The 24,292-nt window shown below is 43.6% G+C and overlaps 1 protein-coding gene across 2 annotated transcripts in view; it reads left to right on the top strand.

The window, feature by feature from the left end:
• Positions 1 to 24,292, top strand: part of LOC126483845 (chitin synthase chs-2) — a 347,785-nt gene that overhangs the window by 41,114 nt on the left and 282,379 nt on the right. The gene's annotated exons all lie outside the window — the stretch shown is intronic.

The following is a 24,292-nucleotide window of genomic DNA, read 5'->3' as shown; positions in this document are numbered from 1 at the left end:
GTGTCGTTTTTACCAAATTCTGAGTCATTTTTGCCAAATTCGGTGTTATTTTCGTCATCACATCATAGTTCGCTGCATCAGAAATGAACTGTTATTTTTAAGATTACACACGAACCTCATCCTTGAAGAGGGTAGAAGCAAAATTGCAGTTTTAACATTCAATAACTACCAGTTAAGAATATTAATAAACCATCATCCTCAGATTTATAACCCTTTTTTATGGCGATGTTACAAATTTCGTGATTTCTCGTAAAATCCCCGATTTCGCATTATTTCGTTAAAAACTGTAATTTCGTGTTTTTTTTCGCTTTATCATTTTCGAAAAATTTTTCAGTCCCTACATATCCAACCTCTGGAGATTTGAGAATTGCTGGAACAGACACCTGAACTACGATTGACTTTACATGGGAACTTATGTCCCCGAAGGAGCTCGTATATCAGAATCATCTTGAACTTTTTCCCTCTTTCTCAACGACTTGCAGTACTCTTGTACCGAAAAATACTATGAGGAAAAAGTGATCCTCATTCGGGGCGCTCATAATTGAGACTAATGGAGCGAGCCGAGCAGTCGGCGAGGTCGCGACGTGCTCGCGGCGCGCGTCAGCTGTAAACACGCAGTGCGTGCTGCCGTGCCCCACAGTGTTTGCGTAGGCCAGTCGGCCGCGACACGCAGCGAGCGTGACCTCAACGTCGGAAGCCCTACATACACCAGACTAGATAACACCCATAGGCCCATCACCAAAAGGTCTTGCCGAGTGCGACCTAAGTGGGCGCCAACATTGCTCGTGGCTGGGACCGCTCTGGTCAGTACAACGTGGGCAAGCCAACAGTCCTTTACAGCTTCCAGACCTCCCCACATCGAGCACGTAATTAACTGTGCAAAAAGGTCATATCTACTTAGAGATTGTTTGTATTACTTACTGTATTCTGGTTATGTATTTTATCTTACGTGGTTACTGAGAGCAAGACAAGTGCAGAGATTCACTTTTTGTCAACGACATGGCGACATAGCTTATTTACACATGATAGTCACAAATTGGGCACAAGGCTTCTGTCCTTACGAGGAATTGCGGCTTTGGCTGTGAATGAGTGCCACGAATTCAGCTCTTTTTCTCGGAATAAACAGAAGATTGCTTTTTTTTTTCAATCACTTTATCTATAAACATTATTATATGTCAAGCTGTTCCATCTCTTTTCATGAATATCTCGGTATTGCAAACCATTCTCGATTTAGAATTCTTGTTTGGATGTAGTTCTAGCTTTCCCATTTCGTCGCGCCCATGGCATTCGTCCTCGTATGGTGAAGAAACTGCCCAAAAAATCAGCACAGAAATAGGTTTTCAGCAACTGGTTGTTAAGCAGTGTTTTCCGTCTTTATTTAATGTAACAGTAAAGCCGAGATCGATGTCTCTTTCTAGAAGTGTGACGTGATTTATTAGTTATTACGGCATATAGCGCAGTTTGCATCAAACCAGTCTCAGGACTGAAGACCACAACAACATAGAGCAGTACATTAATAATGTCAAATATAGGACATACATAAATGATAGTTCAAGTACATACACAAATAGACAAAGTGAAGATTTTTCGAAGCTCGTATTACGTTTTGTTTAGGAAAAAATCATGAATGAACTCGTACAAAGCAGTTTACCATTTATTACTACCTTCGCACGCCTCTGGGAGACAAGGTTCCCCATTCTGTGAGACACATGTTGCAATATTTTATGTCCTCAATTACTTCCTGCTACTGGTGTCTTCATTGTCACGTTAAGTATGCATACTTCTCACCAATCTCCCTCCTGTAAAAAACATTCTCGACAGACTTTTCCTTCACCTTTCAAGATAGGGTTGTATCACGACCTTTATTTATATCCATATTTGTAATGCCAAACTTCGCATTCGTCCAGTTTCTTTTTGCTCAATTTTGCTACGCTACACACTCAACCTCCATGCAGAACCAAGAGTATTGTTTCAAGAACGTCTTGAGTTAGAGACTTACTATTCTACTTGTCCGATCTTTACGGTTCCACTTTTTCGGTCACTGAGACAAATATTCCACAAATTTTTCATTTCTTCCACTGCATATTTTACGACTTTGAAGCGTAGCTGATTTCTCTTGTCATGCCTGCTAAAGTTCATTGCTTTTGACTGGCTTATTCGTAATCCGAGCAAAGTATCCCATCCGTTCTGTAGAGTGTTCCTTTTACAAATGGTTCAAATGGCTCTGAGCACTATGGGACTTAACTTCTGAGGTCATCAGTCCCCTAGAACTTAGAACTACTTAAACCTAACTAACCTAAGGACATCACACACATCCATGCCCGAGGCAGGATTCGAGCCTGCGTCCGTAGCGGTCGCCCGGTTCCAGACAGAAGTGCCTAGAACCGCTCGGCCACTCCGGCCGGCGTTCCTTTTACAGATACCTCATTTTCAAAAAGAGAAGTCGAATATCATCTGCGAGTCTTATATCGCCCTTTAACCAGTATTCCACCGTAAATTTAACTCTTAACTGCATTTTGTAAACATGGGCCAGAGGTCTGGTAACTGAAAGAGCCCTGTTGCCATCACCAATCGAATTACGATGTAAGCCCTTTACACCAGCCGCTGCATACAGATTCGGTGACAAGCCAACGTACTAGTACACTGACGTCCAATACATGGTTATTAAAAACTAGGTGGGTTGCTTATAGCACACAATCGTTAATTTATGGTAAATACTGCGTGCATATTTAGGCACTACACTATACAGTTCTAACTGCAATGCTCACGAACTCCTTTCAAGAGGCACAGCAAGATGTGATGAGTCCCAATGTTGTAGCTTTTTTATAATTCGCTACTCCTCTAAATAACCTGATGGATACATTGTTGGTGCAATGATTTCTTTCGCCACCAAAACAAATGGTTATACACTGAGGTGACGAAACACATAGGATATCTCCTAATATCGTGTAGGGCCAGGACATCTCCTAATATCGTGTAGGGCCATGACATCTCCTAATATCGTGTAGGGCCAGGATATGTCCTAATATCGTGTAGGGCCAGGATATGTCCTAATATCGTGTAGGGCCAGGATATGTCCTAATATCGTGTAGGGCCAGGATATCTCCTAATATCGTGTAGGGCCAGGATATCTCCTAATATCGTGTAGGGCCAGGATATGTCCTAATATCGTGTAGGGCCAGGATATCTCCTAATATCGTGTAGGGCCAGGATATCTCCTAATATCGTGTAGGGCCAGGATATCTCCTAATATCGTGTAGGGCCAGGATATGTCCTAATATCGTGTAGGGCCAGGATATGTCCTAATATCGTGTAGGGCCAGGATATGTCCTAATATCGTGTAGGGCCAGGACATCTCCTAATATCGTGTAGGGCCAGGATATGTCCTAATATCGTGTAGGGCCAGGATATCTCCTAATATCGTGTAGGGCCAGGATATGTCCTAATATCGTGTAGGGCCAGGATATGTCCTAATATCGTGTAGGGCCAGGATATGTCCTAATATCGTGTAGGGCCAGGATATGTCCTAATATCGTGTAGGGCCAGGATATGTCCTAATATCGTGTAGGGCCAGGATATGTCCTAATATCGTGTAGGGCCAGGATATGTCCTAATATCGTGTAGGGCCAGGATATGTCCTAATATCGTGTAGGGCCAGGATATGTCCTAATATCGTGTAGGGCCAGGATATGTCCTAATATCGTGTAGGGCCAGGATATGTCCTAATATCGTGTAGGGCCAGGATATGTCCTAATATCGTGTAGGGCCAGGATATGTCCTAATATCGTGTAGGGCCAGGATATGTCCTAACATCGTGTAGGGCCAGGATATGTCCTAACATCGTGTAGGGCCAGGATATGTCCTAATATCGTGTAGGGCCAGGATATGTCCTAATATCGTGTAGGGCCAGGATATGTCCTAATATCGTGTAGGGCCAGGATATGTCCTAATATCGTGTAGGGCCAGGATATGTCCTAATATCGTGTAGGGCCAGGATATGTCCTAATATCGTGTAGGGCCAGGATATGTCCTAATATCGTGTAGGGCCAGGATATGTCCTAATATCGTGTAGGGCCAGGATATGTCCTAATATCGTGTAGGGCCAGGATATGTCCTAATATCGTGTAGGGCCAGGATATGTCCTAATATCGTGTAGGGCCAGGATATCTCCAAATATCGTGTAGGGCCAGGACATCTCCTAATATCGTGTAGGACCAGGATATCTCCTAATATCGTGTAGGGCCAGGATATGTCCTAATATCGTGTAGGGCCAGGATATGTCCTAATATCGTGTAGGGCCAGGATATGTCCTAATATCGTGTAGGGCCAGGATATGTCCTAATATCGTGTAGGGCCAGGATATGTCCTAATATCGTGTAGGGCCAGGATATGTCCTAATATCGTGTAGGGCCAGGATATGTCCTAATATCGTGTAGGGCCAGGATATGTCCTAATATCGTGTAGGGCCAGGATATGTCCTAATATCGTGTAGGGCCAGGATATCTCCTAATATCGTGTAGGGCCAGGATATCTCCTAATATCGTGTAGGGCCAGGATATCTCCTAATATCGTGTAGGGCCAGGATATCTCCTAATATCGTGTAGGACCAGGATATCTCCTAATATCGTGTAGGACCAGGATATCTCCTAATATCGTGTAGGGCCAGGATATCTCCTAATATCGTGTAGGGCCAGGATATGTCCTAATATCGTGTAGGGCCAGGATATGTCCTAATATCGTGTAGGGCCAGGATATGTCCTAATATCGTGTAGGGCCAGGATATGTCCTAATATCGTGTAGGGCCAGGATATGTCCTAATATCGTGTAGGGCCAGGATATGTCCTAATATCGTGTAGGGCCAGGATATGTCCTAATATCGTGTAGGGCCAGGATATGTCCTAATATCGTGTAGGGCCAGGATATGTCCTAATATCGTGTAGGGCCAGGATATGTCCTAATATCGTGTAGGGCCAGGATATGTCCTAATATCGTGTAGGGCCAGGATATGTCCTAATATCGTGTAGGGCCAGGATATGTCCTAATATCGTGTAGGGCCAGGATATGTCCTAATATCGTGTAGGGCCAGGATATGTCCTAATATCGTGTAGGGCCAGGATATGTCCTAATATCGTGTAGGGCCAGGATATGTCCTAATATCGTGTAGGGCCAGGATATGTCCTAATATCGTGTAGGGCCAGGATACGTCCTAATATCGTGTAGGGCCAGGATATGTCCTAATATCGTGTAGGGCCAGAATATGTCCTAATATCGTGTAGGGCCAGGATATGTCCTAATATCGTGTAGGGCCAGGATATGTCCTAATATCGTGTAGGGCCAGGACATCTCCTAATATCGTGTAGGGCCAGGATATCTCCTAATATCGTGTAGGGCCAGGATATGTCCTAATATCGTGTAGGGCCAGGATATGTCCTAATATCGTGTAGGGCCAGGATATGTCCTAATATCGTGTAGGGCCAGGATATGTCCTAATATCGTGTAGGGCCAGGATATGTCCTAATATCGTGTAGGGCCAGGATATGTCCTAATATCGTGTAGGGCCAGGATATGTCCTAATATCGTGTAGGGCCAGGATATGTCCTAATATCGTGTAGGGCCAGGATATGTCCTAATATCGTGTAGGGCCAGGATATGTCCTAATATCGTGTAGGGCCAGGATATGTCCTAATATCGTGTAGGGCCAGGATATGTCCTAATATCGTGTAGGGCCAGGACATCTCCTAATATCGTGTAGGGCCAGGACATCTCCTAATATCGTGTAGGACCAGGATATCTCCTAATATCGTGTAGGACCAGGATATCTCCTAATATCGTGTAGGACCAGGATATCTCCTAATATCGTGTAGGGCCAGGATATCTCCTAATATCGTGTAGGGCCAGGATATCTCCTAATATCGTGTAGGGCCAGGATATGTCCTAATATCGTGTAGGGCCAGGATATGTCCTAATATCGTGTAGGGCCAGGATATGTCCTAATATCGTGTAGGGCCAGGATATGTCCTAATATCGTGTAGGGCCAGGACATCTCCTAATATCGTGTAGGGCCAGGACATCTCCTAATATCGTGTAGGGCCAGGATATCTCCTAATATCGTGTAGGGCCAGGATATGTCCTAATATCGTGTAGGGCCAGGATATGTCCTAATATCGTGTAGGACCAGGATATGTCCTAATATCGTGTAGGACCAGGATATCTCCTAATATCGTGCAGGACCTCCTTTTGTCCGACGCGGTGCAGCAAGACGACTTGGCGTGGACTCAACAAGTCGTTGTTAAGTCTGCTGCAGAAATATTGAGCCACACTGCCTCTGCAGCCGTCCATAATTGTGAAAGTGTTGCCGATGAACGATTTTGTCGTTGAGCAAAGCCTGTCGGCCACTGCGTTGTCAGCAGCAATGCCTGAAATGTGGTATTGCCGGCACGCTCTTGACACTTTGGATCTCGGAATATTGAATTCCCTAACGATTTCCGAAATGGAATCTCCCATGCGCCTAGCTCCAACTTCCATTTCGTGTTCAAAGTCTGTTAGTTCCCGTTGTGTGGCTACTATCACGTCAGAAACCTTTTCACATGGGTACAAATGAAAACTCCGCAAATGCATTGGCCTTTTGTACCTTGTGCACGCGATACTGCCGCATACTGTATATGTGCATATTGCTATCCCGTCACTTCTGCTAACGTATTTTAGTAACACAACTAAGAAATGGAGAACAGAACGTCAACAAATAAAAATGCGGGGATAGAAGGCTAGAGTTTTAACGTCTCGTCGACACTGAGAGGACAGAGCTTAAATGGATAAGGGCAGAGGAAGATCAGCTGAGGCCTGTTAAAATGTACCATCCCGACATTCGCCTGAAATTATTTTATCCCAACAGTGGCAAAATGGGATGTCCGGGTGGACGGACAGATTTATAACGGAACAGAGCCACCTTATTCGGGGAGAGGGCGAGGAATGTGAGTGAGGCTGTTTGTATCGGGGAAGCCTGCTGGCTGGCAAGCAGCTCCCGTGCAGCGGCCGACCTTGACTGCGGTACGTGGACGCGTCCACCACACACCGCAAGCTGAGCCCGCGCGTAGCGCAGCTAGCGTTCCGGCACCGCTGTCTGCGCGAGTCACGTTAACACCGTTTTAGCCGGCCGGGGTGGCCAAGCGGTTCTAGGCGCTACAGTCTGGAACCGCGCCACCGCTACGGTCGCAAGTTCCAATCCTGCCTCGGGCATGGATGTGTGTGATGTCCTTAGGTTAGTTAGGTTTAAGTAGTTCTAAGTTCTAGGGGACTTATGACCTCAGATGTCAAGGCCCATAGTGCTCACAAGGGAAGCTCCCCATCGCACCCCCCTCAGATTTAGTTATAAGTTGGCACAGTGGATAGGCCTTGAAAAATTGAACACAGATCAATCGAGAAAACAGGAAGAAGTTCTATGGAACCGTGAAAAAAATTAGTAAAATATACAAACTGAGTAGTCCATATGCAAGATAGGCAACATCAAGGAGAATGCGAGCTCAGCAGCGCTGTGGTCCCGTAGTTAGGGTGAGTAGTTGCAGAACGAGAGGTCCTTGGTTCAAGTCTTCCCTCGGCTGAAAATTTTACTTTCTTTATTTTCGCAAAGTTATGATCTGTCCGTTGGTTCATTGACGTTTCTGTTCACTGCAATAATTTTAGTGTCTGTGTTTTGCGACCGCACCGCAAAACCGTGCGATTAGTAGACGAAAGTACGTGCCTCTCCAATGGGAACCGAAAACATTTGATCGCAAGGTCATAGGTCAACCGATTCCTCCACGGGAAAACACGTCTGATATATTCTATACGACACTGGTGACGGCATGTGCGTCACATGACAGGAATATGTTGTCGAACCACCTAACTTTTACACTTAGCGAATGGGTAAAAAGATTCTTCTACCTTGCCCGATTTAGGTTTTCTTGTAGATGTGATAATCACTCCCAAAATAGTGATGAAAACATAAGAGTTTGTCACATAAAGTGAAAATAAAAAGTTAAACTTTTCAATCGAAGGAAGAGTTGAACCTAGGACGTCTCGTTCCATAGCTGCTCTCGCTAACCACGGGACCACGGCGCACCTTGACTGCTAGTGTCCTTGTTGTTGCCTATCTTCGCATGGACTTCTCAGTTTGTATATTTTATTAAATTTTTTCACACTTCCACACAACTTCTTCCTGTTTTCTCGATTGATCTGTGTTCAGTTTTTCAAGGTCTATCCACTGTGCCAACTTATAACTAAATCTGAGGGGGGTGCGATGGGGAGGTTCCCTTGTCAGAGCCATTTGAACCATTTTGAACACCGTTTTAGGTAGGCGTGCTGGGTACAGGGTGCCCCAAAAATTCTTACCGTCCAAGGTACACATGCTGTGCAGGACCAGCGTTGTGAAACACAGAATCAGTGGTCGGAAAATATTATATCATGCGGTACAAGATATTTAAAGAGCAGTGCCGCTCATGTCTGTAAACCGCTTGTATTTCATAATTCACTGCCTGCCCATCGGCACTACCCAGAGAAGAAAACACAATCGTCTGTGAAGTGTTCACCACTGATTCTTACCATTGTTTACAGTTGTTAGGATACAGGTATCGATACCGCTACGATGTATCGAATCTTACCCTCACTCACCTCTGCTGAACCAAACATCACAGGTGGCAGGAGGATGCCTCGTCAGCTAGGGAGTGGGGGATCAGCTTCTGGCGCCTGCAAAAAAGGAGCGTTAGTAGTTAGTCTGAGAGTCCGGCTTATGAGTGAAGTACGTGTTGGGGCGCGGTAATGTTGAGGTGGATAGGGGACGCGACGTATTAATTCAGTCATTAGTGCTTGATATTTGAGGTACGATCCTATGGGAGCAAACTGCTGAGGTTGTCGGTCCCTAGGCTTACACACTACTTAATCTAACTTAAACACACCCATGCCCTAGGGAGGACTCGAACCTCCGTCGGCGGGAGCCGAGCGAACCGTGGCAATGAGCCTCAGACAACGCCGCTACCCTGCGAAGCCGATGAGTGCTATGTAGTGTGGGAGAGTATGCAGTGTGATTATTATTAACGTTTAAAAATACCAAAACGTCGTAGACGCCGCTGCGGCAGGTAATTCAATATAAGACACATTGGGCCGCAGATGTCGGAATACAGGGTGATTCAAAAAGAATACCACAACTTTAGGAATTTAAAACTCTGCAACGACAAAAGGCAGAGCTAAGCACTATCTGTCGGCGAATTAAGGGAGCTATAAAGTTTCATTTAGTTGTACATTTGTTCGCTTGAGGCGCTATTGACTAGGCGTCAGCGTCAGTTGATGCTAAGATGGCGACCGCTCAACAGAAAGCTTTTTGTGTTATTGAGTACGGCAGAAGTGAATCGACGACAGTTGTTCAGCGTGCATTTCGAACGAAGTATGGTGTTAAACCTCCTGATAGGTGGTGTATTAAACGTTGGTATAAACAGTTTACAGAGGATGGGTGTTTGTGCAAAGGGAAAAGTTCTGGACGGCCGAGAACGAGTGATGAAAATGTAGCACGCATCCAGCAAGCATTTGTTCGCAGCCCAGGAAAATCGACTCGCAGAGCTAGCAGAGAGCTGCAAATTCCACAATCAACTGTATGGAGAGTCCTACGAAAAGGTTAGTTATGAAACCTTATCGTCTGAAATTGGTTCAAGCACTGTCTGCAGCTGATAAGATTAAAAGAATCGATTTCTGTGTTTTTATCCTTGCTCAAATGGAAACAGATGAATCTTTCGTTTCAAAGATTGTGTTTAGTGATGAAGCAACTTTCCACACTAACGGGAAAGTCAACCGTCACAATGTCTGTATATGGGGCACTGAGAATCCGAGGGAAACAGCTGAGTATGAACGTGACTCGCCTAAGGTGAACGTTTTCTGTGCCATTTCAGCCAATAAAGTTTTTGGTCCCTTTTTCTTCGAAGGTGCTACTGTAACTGGACTACAGTATCTGGAGATGTTAGAGAATTGGCTGTTCCCTCAGCTCGAACAAGAAGCACAACAATTCATATTTCAGCAGGATGGAGCGCCACCACATTGGCACTTATCTGTCCGTAACTACCTGAACGTCAACTACCCGAGGCGATGGATCGGCCGGCAGGCAGCCCGTGACAGAGCACTTCATCACTGGCCTCCAAGAAGCCCTGATCTTACCCCCTGCGATTTTTTCTTATGGGGGTATGTTAAGGATATGGTGTTTCGGCCACCTCTCCCAGCCACCATTGATGATTTGAAACGAGAAATAACAGCAGCTACCCAAACTGTTACGCCTGATATGCTACAGAGAGTGTGGAACGAGTTGGAGAATCGGGTTGATATTGCTCGTGTGTCTGGAGGGGGCCATATTGAACATCTCTGAACTTGTTTTTGAGTGAAAAAAAACTTTTTAAATACTCTTTGTAATGATGTATAACAGAAGGTTATATTATGTTTCTTTCATTAAATACACATTTTTAAAGTTGTGGTATTCTTTTTGAATCACCCTGTATATTCCAAAAGTGGCTGACACCTGTTGAACATGCGACGCCACCAGATGGCGTGCCTCGCTGCACGCACAGTGCTTGGGATCGTAGGTCCCGCACTCGCCGGGAGCGGGCGGTGCTACACATCACTGCACAACCGTGCAAATCTAGAACACCTTTTGTAAACTTAAAAGTTACAAAATTACTGTACTCGCTGCAAACAAGCAACAGCTGTTGTTATTTCGTATTTCTTTCCTGTTGGCCCTTCTTCTTTTGTTTAAAGACGTTATTTAGTAGAGAAAACGTAGGTCATTTACTGGTAGCGATGAAATTCGGAAACTTATAATCGTTTACCTATTATACTGCACTTTGCAATAAATCGGCAGAGACGGGGAGACTGGTAAATAAAGTAGTAAATCTTACCTCAATGTAAACACGTAATTGTCTAACACAATGGATAAAATGCTTCCTGCCAGCCGCAATACTCCAACCGGAGCCCCACGCACTCAAGTCGCGCACGTAGGCCCACAGCCACGCTGACAGGAACACTCGACTGCCGGCGATAAACCGTGACAGACCGACAGGCCTCAACGGCTGCACGTACTTCGACGTACGTCATCTGTCGACGTCACATGTTCAACATTTGCCATCCACTTTTGGGATACAGCCCAACCTTTGCTGCCCCATGTGTCTTATATTAAATTACATGACGCACCGTTGTTTACGTCACTTCAGGGCTTTTTAAACGTTAATAAGAATCACCCTGTGTTTTTCTTTACGGTCACCGAACAAAGCCTTAAAGAACAGTGGCTAACTCACGTGAAAAATATGAATGCTGCGCTTGTTCATGTACTCAGAGCGGCCTGCAGATCCCTATAGGGACTTTTCCGTAAACTCAAGACATAATAAACACAGTGTTAATCGTAAACTACCGAATTTCAAGATTCCTTTTCATCGTAGTGTATTCACTGAGTCAGTCATACTGAAGGGTGGCAGTAGCAGATTGTTGAAAGTACCAGTGTTACATAGGTACATGTATATGAAACTGTTTACAGTAAGTTGTCCTGTAGTACTGTCTGCAGATAATCGATGCCGAATAACTACGACAGTAAACAACAGGTCCGGAGTCATAATGAGCCAATAAACAGTTCTTAAAATCGTTTAATGACACTACAGCTTACACAGTTCCTGTTGTCGAAAGTCGCCCATTGCTCGTAAAAGGAACTTGCTGATACATATGTGATGCGCAGTGATACACTGCGGAGGAAACCAAACAGAATGAACATAGAAAATTTTCGTAAGACGCGTCCTTCCAACTGTGAGATATTTATCGTCACGGATACGAAGTTACACTCTCCTAAGGTATGTAAAGAGTACTGGCTGAGCAACAGTTGCAGCCCTATCATAAACATGTGCAATCTGTGGAGCCAAATTACTTTCGTATTCGGCAAGACTGCGATTGATTCCCCGTCCTGCTTTCCAGATTTAGATTTCTCTAAACCGCTTAAGGCGGATGACGGGAAGTTTCCTTTGAAAAGCCTCAGTTGAGTTTCTTCCCTACCCTCTCTCAATTGGAGCTTGTGCGCTGTCATTAAAGACCCTGTCGTCGATGGGACGTAAATCTCGAACCTTCCTTCCATATGTGATTTTATTATTCAGCGCAGTACTGCAGGACCTACGTTTCTAGCGTCTGTTTTGTTCACGGACGTGGCCCCTTTCAACCTTGGCGATGTTTTCAGCTGCTGCTGTAGGCACGTCTAGAGTAATGAGTATCCATGCGCCACGCTGCCTCGCATCAACCTATCAGCTTGTGGGCTGTGGTAATATAACATCAACTAACAACACCTTCTGCATATACATCTATCCTCTGCAAACCACTGTGAAGTGCGTGGCAGAGGGTACGTCTCGTTGTACCAGCTGTTAGAATTTTTCCTGTTCCATTCACGTATGGAGCGCGGGAAGAATAACTCCTTAAACGCCTCTATAAGCGATGTATTTAGTCTAATCTTGTCTTAGTGATCCCTATGCGAGGCATATATTGTGCATTGTAGTATATTCCTGGATTCATCACTTACAGCTGGTTCTAGAAACATTCTAAGAAGGCTTTCACGGAACAGTTGTTTGTATCTTCAGGCGCAGGCCAGTTCAGTTCTTTGCATTTTCGTGACTCTCCACTTGTCAGACAAACCTGAGACCATTCGTGCTATCCTTCTTTGTATCCGTTCAATCTCTCCTATGAGCCCTATTTGGTATCGGGGAAGTGCGCTTGAGCAACATTCTAAGATTGATCACACGAGTGTAATATCCTTTGCAGACATTTAATTTCGCTAGTATTCTACCAACGAACCGCAGTGTGCCACTTGCTTTATCTACGAGTGAGGTTATGTGATGGTTCCGCTTTATATCCCTACAAATTGTGACGCCCAGGTATTCGTATGAGTCGCCGATTTCAGCTGTGACTCATTGGTATTGAAAATGTTATAGGAAAGTTATGTAGAATGTAAATACCGATGGATTATAGGAGACCACTCACAGAAAAACAGAAGCGTTGAGTTGTCGAAAGGCACACATAAAAGAAAGAAAACTTGCAAGCTTTCGGAGGGTTCCTTTGACAAAAGACACACAGAAAACACACGTTTAGCAAGCTTTATTTCTTTTGTATGTTCCTTTCGACAACACAGCGTATCTGCTTTTCGGCGAGTGGCCTTATTTGTGCTGCAGCCATAGGACGCTACGTGTTTTCGTTTTGTGAAGTGCACAATTTTACATTTCTGAACATTTAGAGCAAGTTAACAGTCTTTCCACCACTTTGAAATCTTATCAAGATCTGAGCGAATATATAATAAAGGTGTATGTGGTACTGAGCCGCATTGTAGAAGTCGAGAAACACTCCATCTGCCTCGCTCGGTCCACAGCTTTCGGGATGTCATGAGAGAAAATTGCGAATTAGGTTTCACATGATCGATGTTTTCGAAACCCATGTTAGATGGCACGAGGGAGACCATTCTGTTTGAGATACCTCTTTAAATTTCAGCGCAGAATATATTCTAAGATTCTACAATAGATGGATGTCAAGGATACTTGACGGTAATTTTCTGGATCGCTACTGCTACCCTTCTTGTATATGAGTGTGACCTGAGCTTTCTTCCAACCACTGGACACAGTTTTTTATTCGAGGGATCTTCTGTAGATTACTTTAAAAGAGGGGCTTGTTCAGCCGCAAATTCGGTTTAGAATCTGATAGGGATTACATCAGGCTCTGGCCACAGACACTAGTATCCACTTCACTAATCTTTGCAGTGGTACGAGAATTAAACTGGGGCATTAGCGGATCTTCATTCGTGAAAGAACATTCGGAAACGTAGTTAAGCATTTCCGCTTTTTCTTTGCTATCATCAGCTTCAGTTCTCGTCTCGCCCATAACTGTCAGGAGACTAATTTTGGTACCACTAACAGCCTCTATATACGACTAGAATTTCTTCGGGCTTAATGAAAAATATTTAGATAATGTTCTGTTACGGTAGTCAATGAAGGCTTCATGCCTTATCTTCTTCACAGCCAAATGCGCTTCATTCAACACTCCACTGTTCATAGCCTTATCCTTCGTTTTACCCCTTCTGCGCAGTGGTCTCTGTTTCTTTAGAAGTTTATATACAGTGACTGTATATCACGCAAGGCCCCTCCCATCATAAACCGTTCTATAAGGTACAGCTCCATTCAGTGCACGGTTAACTAATTTCATAAACTTGAGCTATAATTGCTCTCCGTGCTCCTGTACTGAGCTGCAAGCTTCAAGTTCACTGAGACGTGACGCTGCTGCTACTTCCTTATCTAGTTTACTTTGTACTTGTTTTACTGTCATTTTGTACTTTGGTAATCATTATTGCTACAACTGCCTCATGCTCACTGATATCAGTTTCTATCTGGACATCGTCAAAGGTGTCACGCCTATTTCATGTCACTCCGTCTGAATGGTGCTGCACGTTTCCTACTGTTTATTAATGACAGCAGTCACAGTAGTTGGTTGATGTGCCTCATGTTATCCGCGATATGCTTTGATTTTAACACGACGGTGCGCCGCCATGATTAGATAATAACAGGCACTCTCATAGTTAGAATGAAGGGAGGTTTTCTCCCATGGTCAGCCCGATCGACAGTTTTTGCTCCTATGAAGTTTTTCCCTGAGGCGTTGCACGGAGCCGATGTATGAAAACTCCAGGGGAAACTGAAAATGAACTGGCTGGTAGGGTCATAGTTACCTCACTCATTGTACAGAAAATAACTGGAATATCTGAGAGAACGCAGAGAAATTTTATACGGCGTTGTAATAGATGCGTTGATACCGGTGGTCGTTGCTTTTAGCAACTGCTATGAGCTTCAGTTGTAGCCGTAAGGTATTAGTTGTTCATATCAACAAGAAACTGAATATTCGTTACTGACGGTTGGTTCCTTATCTCAAAGTTCATAGTTTACGATTCTCAACCATGTGTGCAATTTTGACCTGACGTCCTGTGACTACTTACCGTAGACAAAAAACTAGTGGAATACACATCTTTGCTTCTTTATGGACATCTGCCTGTGTGGTTCTGTTCTATAGCATCCTAAGCGTAAGAATATGAAATTTTGTTTAAATTAAATTTTCGTGCATGCTACGAGTTGTTTAGTCGCCATAAATGTAAATAAAGCAAGGAAAAAGTGCATTTCAGGAGATAATAAAAACCCAAAACCAAAAATTGTCTCTTACTTCGAAGCTTTTCTCTTACTTTCGAAATAATTCACGGAGTTATTCAAGTATTTATGGTAGCACATAAAACTACGTTCATTCTGTTAGATCAGAAATTATTTCTTACTGACTGACTGCCGCCTCGTTTAAGACCACTTCGTCCGCCTCGAACGGCTTCCTTCAGCAACGTCTGATGATGAGTATCTGCAGTCATAAAAACATCAAAATTCTCAACACGAATGCGGAAGCAGAGAAAAAGTACAGTATGCGCAGTAGCGTAGATTTTATTAAACATGAATTGCTACTTTCCTTGTGAGGAGTGTCCAGATAAGAGATTTGATAGAAATTCAATCACCAATATTCATCTGAAAGAAGAAATCAGCGTTTACGCTAGTTGCTGGTACGCTACAAATCTTTGAAGAAATCACCATTGGCATCTCCTCAGCGGAAGAAAACGATGGAACATCTGAGCAAGTTCGAAGCAGTATGAAGCACAAGACAGAAAGATTTCTCGTGTTCTTTTTCTCTCTGTTCCATTACGTTGTAATCGAAACATATAATCTGCTGAAATAAAGCCCAGTAGAGCAAATGACAATATTATATAAAGCGGCCAACATGTTCTGAGAGATCCACGTCTCTCTAATTGGGCTGCTGCCGAAATACAAAAGTGTTCAATTGAGAGAAGATAAAAACGGAGTGGTGTTGTATTGTTGTACGCACGCACTCAGCCCACGCGGAGAAAGGACGAAAGAAGCAGTGTTCCGCGTTTACCCGCCTACCGTGCAAGCAGCGCTCATTGTCTCTTCCCAAACTCTGCTGCAGCCACTTTCCTCTACAGTCTGGTTGAGACAATAAACAAGATCCGCCATCATAAAAACACGTCGCGCTTCCACACCTTTCAAGAGGCCTTCCCTGTTTCTCCGCTGTAAATTGGAGACGGTGCACCAGTATACTTGTAATCTGAGATATGACTCTCCTCTGTTTTTCCTCTTTAGCTACGCCAGCTGCCTCAACAGCGATCAAAGAGGTATAATAACGTTCCAGATGGTTTCACGAGTTCGTACAAAAGGACCCGTAGAATCATATGACGCAGGAGACTAACGCTAGCCACATGTAAGACTTTTTCAAGTTGCCCGTGCTGCTCAGACTTCGCAAACCGCTCAAAAAGGGACGGTCAAGCTTTATCGCCCCGTCGACGAGGAGGACATTAAAGGCGAAGCACACGCTCGGGTTGGTGAAGTAAATCGGCCCTGTTCTTCCCAGAGGAAGGATCCAGACATTCAGCCTAATCGATTCAGGACACGCACAGTGACATTGTCCGCCTCTGTAGCTGACTGGTCAGCGTGGCTGCTACCATCTTGAGGACCCGGGTTCGGATCCCGATACTGCCAGGGATTTTCCCTTGGTGGGAGGACTGAGCCTCGTGAGGCCAATTGGGGACCTACCTGACCGAGTAGTGGCGCCACTAGGCCACGAAAACTGACAACGGCCGAGAGAGCGGTGCGCTGCCCTCACGCCCCTCTATGCCGCATCTAATGACGTCATAGGCAGAGGGTGACACGGCGGTCGGAGGGGAACCGATGGACCCGTTAGGGTCTGTGGACAGAGTTTGCGTTTAACGTTCACAATGATGTTACACACGCTGTAGTCATGTAATACTTTAATCCCCACAATCCAGCGATGTTTATCGTTTTTGCGAATTCAGCGATGCTACGACGCCGCTTTATTCGTGTAATAACCACATGCTTTTGCTGATAGATTTTAAAAACTTTAGTTATTATTGGCTCAGGTAACCCAAAAATTTTCATTTAATTATGGGTCTTGCAAAAACCTCAGCATTTACACTGCAATATGTGATAAATTTTTACGCAGTTTCTAAAAGTCAGAGATGTTATTACTTATACATATGAGTTTAAATATGCTTTTATAATGTTGTACTATTTCACTTTAATAAACTTCTTTAAGTTAGTAGCTGCTCTTGCCAGTTTCTGTTTGAGCATTAATTCAGAGGATATATCGAGATTTTTGGTAAAAAAACACTTCTAAGCTCTGATATGTGGTCTGCGTAGCAAACGCAGATGAGCCTGTCAGTATCTCTGGTGTATAGGTTTTCACGTAATAGTTTTCTCCACACAGTAAACAGTATCGAATTAAACAAACCGTATATTCATGTGTTTGCCGTTCCCTCCTACTGTGGCACCTAGTTTTGTGCTGTGTGAAACCTCTCTGTTACAGAATTTTGCGTTCTTTGTTTTGTTTGTGGTTCGGTTCAGTGAGTACTTTGTTGTTCAAATGGCTCTGAGCACTATGGGACTTTACATCTGTGGTCATCAGTCCCCTAGAACTTATAACTGCTTAAACCTAACTAACCTAAGGACATCACACACATCCATGCCCGGGGCAGGATTCGAACCTGCGACCGTATCAGTCGCGCGGTTCCGGACTGAGCGCCTAGAACCGCTAGACCACCGCGGCCGGCACTTTGTTGTTGACGATGTGTGTCCGTCTTGTTACACGAAGTTCACCCTTCTTAAAAGTGTCATCTTCTTTTCTTGCAACAAAATATACTCTTAGTATACCACCAAATGTCATGGATCCAGTTTTGGACGCTACAGGTTGAGAGAATTATAGCTCACGTTCGCTGAACTTTCTTTCGTTTACTGAGATCGCAGGATTTGTGGAGTACGGCCAATGTGACGCTTCAGCACAATGATGGTAGTAGTCGCAAAAAAATTTGCAAGTTGCCAAGTGAAGATCATTGGGAAACAAGGAAATAGAAGATTTGACTTTATTTAAAAGAATATTGTCTTTGTTCCATTATAGGTGATACGCGTCAATACCAGTCATTAGCGGTACGAGAAGAACCATTCGACGCATTTCTGTGCTAGCAACCGAACAACGGAAGTGCAGAACGTATCACTGGAACGGCACTTGAGGAGGGGCGTGGTATTCATGTACAAAAAAGACTGATGAAAAGAAACCTAGGACACCCTTTTATCAGTGTCTGAACAATCCTCATTGCAACGATTGTATATGCTGTTCGACTGTTTCTCTGAAACGACAAAAGAGTATGTCACGTATGAAACAAAACTCTCGTCACTACTTGTAAACATTTTCGATGACATGCAGTGAACTGAGAAAAAGTAATACAAATGCCACCTTGTCTCTTTCGCTGCTCTATCATCGTATTTTTAAAACATTAGGTCCTGAATATAAGTTTTGTAAGTAGATCTGGTATCGTGTTACTGTATGTGAACACAATACAAAGCTTGTTACTGAGAATTTGCGTTCGATTAAGAATTCGCTAGCTATACATGCAAAAAACAAGCAGCAGCACATTCTGTGCAAAATCAAAATCGGACTAGCAACAGCAAGGACAGAAGAAATTCAGAACAGAGTGGAATAGGGCAAAGAAGAAAGAAACTTGCTCACATCTATATAGCGAGAAAGTTGGACCTGTTACTGCAAACTGCTCGAAACGCTTGGCCTCAGAACAAAAATAGTCGTAGAGCAATAATAGTCCTAGTTCCAGTTTAAAAATGAGTTGCAAACCAAACACAGTACGCAACGCTTGGTATGTATGTGATACCAAACACCAAATTCTCTCTGTTGGTCAAGAGGCTCATGATAACGAAGTCGTTATCACTCATCGACAAAGTGAAACAATCGCAACAGGAAAACTTCTTGGTTCAATGTACATTATGAACATGCGTGTTTTTTTTTTATCCAGATTTACAAATACAGATTAACTTCACAACAACAAATATAAGGTTAGCATGAGAGTAATCGAGATAAACGTCATGTACGAGATGTGTTCTCTTGCTTCAGTGTATCAGTTAGTGTGCTGACACCAACTCGTTTCGTGATGTATGTGTTCCTGGCAGATTCCACCGCAGAGCATTCAGTCTTCGCAGACATCACCTACAAGCTTTCGGTGAGTTGATTAATGCTGATGTTAATAGACCAATGTCTGTTGACTCTACAAACGGTTTCTGTACAAAACGTTTTCGTTACTACGTGATTCTCAAAGATGATATACTTTATGAGAAATAAATCTGAACTTGCTGACAATTTGACAACATTTTTAAAGGAGTGCGACGCTGTTGGTCTAATACAAAGGTGGTTTGCTTTGGCAGTGGAGGAGAGTTTAATTGTTACATGGTAGGTGCAATGCTACGTGACCATGGTACCGAGTTTCGTTTTACGTGTTCGGATACGCCGGAGGAAAATGGTGTTGCTGAAGAAACAAATCGACACACAGAATAACGTCGCTCCATTTTATCATCTACCCAGTTACCTAAACCATTTTGGGCTCACACAAGTGACATGCGTTTTCCCACTCCGCCGTACTGGAAAGTCAAGTTTCATGGTAAAACATCCTTCCGTTTGTGGATTAATTATGTGTTCAACACTTTTAGCTATTTATGCGTTTTTGGACCCAAATTCTATGTTTATTTGCCAAGGATAATTCTTTCCAAGTTCGATGGTAAAGCTATATCTGGCGATGTTACTGGTTATGTGAATGACGAAGATTGTTAGAAAGTCCAAACCCCATCAAAACATCGTACAATTAAATCAAGCAATGCTGTTTTTCTACCAGAGAAGCTATGTGCACCTGGAAATTCGATCGCGCTGGAATTTCATTTCGTACCTGAAGAATTAGAAAAGGAAAGTGCATTTATCAATAACTCTAGCTCAAATGAGAAAGTTAAATTTACTATTGATCAAATTGTGACTAGTAACCAAGAGCGTTTGGATGAATTACAAACTCGTGGTCCAGTTCGTAAAACACACCCACCCGTGAAGTACAGTGATTACAAATCAGATACGAGGCTCATCGGTCTCAAGAAACAAATGCATTAGTTTTCCTCCAAAAGCAGTCCCTAAGTTGCTTGTACCAAAAAACTTCATCGACACTATGGAAAGTTGTGATTCCAATAAATAGTTTAATTCAACCAAAGCGGAAATGAGAGCCCTCGAAGAAAATGATACCTGGGAGTTGGAAGAACTGTCTAAAGGAAAACATGCTATCGACAACCGATAATATAAATATAAACCTGATGGATCGACTGATCGATACAATGTTCACTTGGCTGCTCGCGGTATGTTTCAACCCACAGGACCTGATTATGATGAAACTTTTAGTCTAGTCACTCGTCATGACTCTATTCGTGCCTTAATAGTGATTGCAGCTGAAGAAAACTTGAAATTGGTCAATTCGAAGCTAGAACTGCATTTTTGTATGGCGACTTGGACAGAGAAATATATGTCACTCAACAAGAAGGTTTCGATAATGAGTTAGGTCGTGTCTGTCGTCTCAAGAATTAGCTATATAGACTTAAACAATCACCTCGTTGCTAAAATAGTAAATTCGACTCATCATGATAAAATATAGATTTATTCGTTCTGCAGCAGATCCTTGCATTTAAATTTGACAGTGCAATATATGTAGGATCGGGTAAAAACTTTTTTCCAGGTCGTAAATAATTAAAACCTTACACAGAGATGAGTCACCATCAAGAACATGACGTTGGCCGTGACGCAAGGATGCGTCACAGAACAGCTGGTATTCACAAAAGAGACGTCACACTTTTTGAGCAGACATACTTGTGGATTGTTTGCTGTGTTGGCTGCTCCTCTCTTTTCACCCACACGCCGCTGTTCCTTCTAGGTCGCTCTGTCTCGTTCGTGGAAAATCACAAAAACATGTATCTGCTTGTTTCCGAAAATTGTTCTTTAGAAGAAGTTGTGGTTGATAAATTAGAGTCCAATTCTTTTTCTTTGTGAATTGATTCTACCAGCAATACTAAGGCCAGAAGAGGCTGTCTTCCAGCTAATAACGTATTGTTCACAATTCTGTTGTATGAATTGTGATGTCATTATGGCCTCCATAAATGAAAGAAAAATACCACTCCTTACAGCGTGTGAGATACATTGAATGATGATTTGATTAAACGAATGCAGAAACCGTTCAAAACTGAGAGGTGCTGACCAAGAGGTAGTTGCGTGTTAGGAATTAGTAGGAGAGACTGGACAACAAAAAACGGACAATGAAAAAGGCTGTAGTGGATCGCGTAACTGTGACGGAAAGTTGATAGACCTGACATGTAGCCATAGAAATGAGTGCATTGATTTAATTTGATTTATTAAACCATACAGGGATCATAAGGGATCATATCACAGTGATATAGGGTTTGTCATCATAATACAATGAGAATACATAGTTCGACTACAGACACACACTATATACTACTGGCCATTAAAATTGCTACACCAAGAAGAAATGCAGATGATAAACGGGTATTCATTGGACAAATGTATTATACTAGAACTGACATGTGATGGGTGCATAGATCCTGAGAAATCAATACCCACAACAACCAACTCTGGCCGTAATAACGGCCTTAATACGCCTGGGCATTGAATCAAACAGAGCTTGGATGGCGTGTTCAGGTACAGCCGCCCATGCAGCTTCAACACGATACCACAGTTCATCAACTAGCCAGTTGCTCGGCCACCATTGACCAGACGTTTTCAATTGGTGAGAGATCTGGAGAATGTGCTGGCCAGGGCAGCTGTCGAACATTTTCTGTATCCAAAAAGGCCCGTACAGGACCTGCAACAAGCGGTCTTGCGTTATCCGGCTGAAATGTAGGGTTTCGCAGAGATCGAATGAAGGATGGAGCCACGGGTCGTAACACATCTGAAATGTAACGTCCACTGTTCAAAGTGCCGTCAATGCGAACAAGAGGTGACCGGGACGTGTAGCCAATGGCACCCCATACCATCACGCCGGGTATGGCGATGACGAATACACGCTTCCAGTATGCGTTCAGCGCGACGTCACCAAACACGGATGCGGCCATCATGATGCTGTAAACAGAACCTGGATTCATCCATAAAAATGACGTTTTGCCATTCGTGCACATTGTTCGTCGTTGAGTACACCATCGCAGGCGCTCCTGTCTGTGTTGCAGCGTCAAGGGTAACCGCAGTCATGGTCCGGAGCTGATAGCCCATGCTGCTGCAAACGTTGTCGAACTGTTCGTGCAGATGGTTGTTGTCTTGCAAACGTCCCCATCTGTTGACTGAGGGATCGAGACGTGGCTGCACGATCCGTTACAGCCATGCGGATAAGATGCCTGTCATCTCGACTGCTAGTGATACGAGGCCGTTGGGATCCAGCACGACGTTCCGTATTACCCTCCTGAATCCACCAATTCCATATTCTGCTAACAGTCATTGGATCTCCACCAACGCGAGCAGCAATGTCGCGATACGATAAACCGCAATCGCGATTGGCTACAATCCGAACTTTATCAAAGTCGGAAACGTGATGGTACGCATTTCTCCTCCTTACACGAGGCATCACAAGAACTTTTCATCAGGCAACGCCGGTCAACTGCTGTTTGTGTATGAGAAATCGGTCGGAAACTTTCAAGTCAGTACGTTGTAGGTGGCACCACCGGCGCCAACCTTGTGTGAATGCCCTGAAAAGCTAATTATTTGCATGTCACGGCATCTTCTTCCTGTCGGTTAAATTTCGCGTCTGTAGCACGTCATCTTCGTGGTGTAGCAATTTTAATGGCCAGTAGTGTACTTGTGTTTTTGTACCCATCTGCCCTAACATCTCACAATTCCGACAATGATTTATACATTTTGATGCACTTTAATAATAATTCTCTTTCGTCATGCGTTCAACTCTTTTTCAACACAACAAACAATCTAATCTCCTTGATCTGTGTAGCACGAGACTGTCGAGGATATTGGTAATACTGCACACAGACGGCACAATATTTGCAGGAAGCATAATGAATTTCAAAAGTTTTTGATGCTCTCAGTATTTCTGCGCAACCTCTCACTCTCGCTACCGGACGGTCAATACTATTGCGCATCCGGCAAATATTATCAATATTATTGACCGCCTAGAGGTCTCTCTGTATCAACAGCAGAATGTGCCGGTGGCTCATCGCAATGGGCCTTGGGTGAAATTCGACCCCAATTACATGGACACTTAATCGAAAAGTTTACATGTCAAGAACTTTTGTACAAACCAGAACAATATTTCGTACTGAAGTCGTAGCTGCACTTTCACCATTATGTCACAAACGGATTGTTTACGGAACCATGTTTACTGGTATGTTTTTCCTTCTGTTGTCGGACACTTTTACCCGTGAGAGTTTTCGATATTAATTGTGTTCCACCTCATCTACATCTACATGGATACTCTGCAAATCACATTTAAGTGCCTGGGAGAGGGTTCATCGAACCACCTTCACAATTCTCCATTATTCCAATCTCGTATAGCGCGCGGGAAGAATGAACACCTATATCTTTCCGTACGAGCTCTGATTTCCCTTGCCGGCCGGAGTGGCCGTGCGGTTAAAGGCGCTTCAGTCTGGAACCGCGTCACCGCTACGGTCGCAGCTTCGAATCCTGCCTCGGGCATGGATGTGTGTGATGTCCTTAGGTTAGTTAGGTTTAATCAGTTCTAAGTTCTGGGCGACTGATGACCTCAGAAGTTGAGTCGCATAGTGCTCAGAGCCATTTTTTTCTGATTTCCCTTATTTTATCTTGGTGATCGTTCCTCCCTATGTAAGTCGGTGTCAACAAAATATTTTCGCATTCGGAGGAGAAAGTTGGTGATTGAAATTTCGTGAGAAGATTCCGTCGCAACGAAAAACGCCTTTCTTTTAACGATGTCCATCCCAAATCGTGTATCATTTCTGTGACACCTTCTCCTATATATCGTGATAATACAAAACGTGCTGCCTTTCTTTGAACTTTTTCGATGTACTCAGTCAGTTCTATCTGGTAAGGATCCCACACCGCGCAACAGTATTCTAAAAGTGGACGGGCAATCGTAGTGTAGGCAGTCTCCTTAGTAGGTCTGTTACATTTTCTAAGTGTCCTGCCAATACCGAGCAGCCTTTGGTTAGCCTTCTTCCCCACAACATTTCCTGTGTGTTCCTTCCAATTTAAATTGTTCGTAATTGTAATATCTAGGTATTTAGTTGAATTTACGGCTTTTAGATTAGACTGATTTATCGTGCAACCGAAGTTTAACGCGTTCCTTTTAGCACTC

This window comes from Schistocerca serialis, chromosome 6, assembly GCF_023864345.2.
Source record: "Schistocerca serialis cubense isolate TAMUIC-IGC-003099 chromosome 6, iqSchSeri2.2, whole genome shotgun sequence".
Taxonomy (NCBI): Eukaryota; Metazoa; Arthropoda; class Insecta; order Orthoptera; family Acrididae; genus Schistocerca; species Schistocerca serialis.
This window is presented reverse-complemented; position numbering and strand designations above follow the sequence as displayed.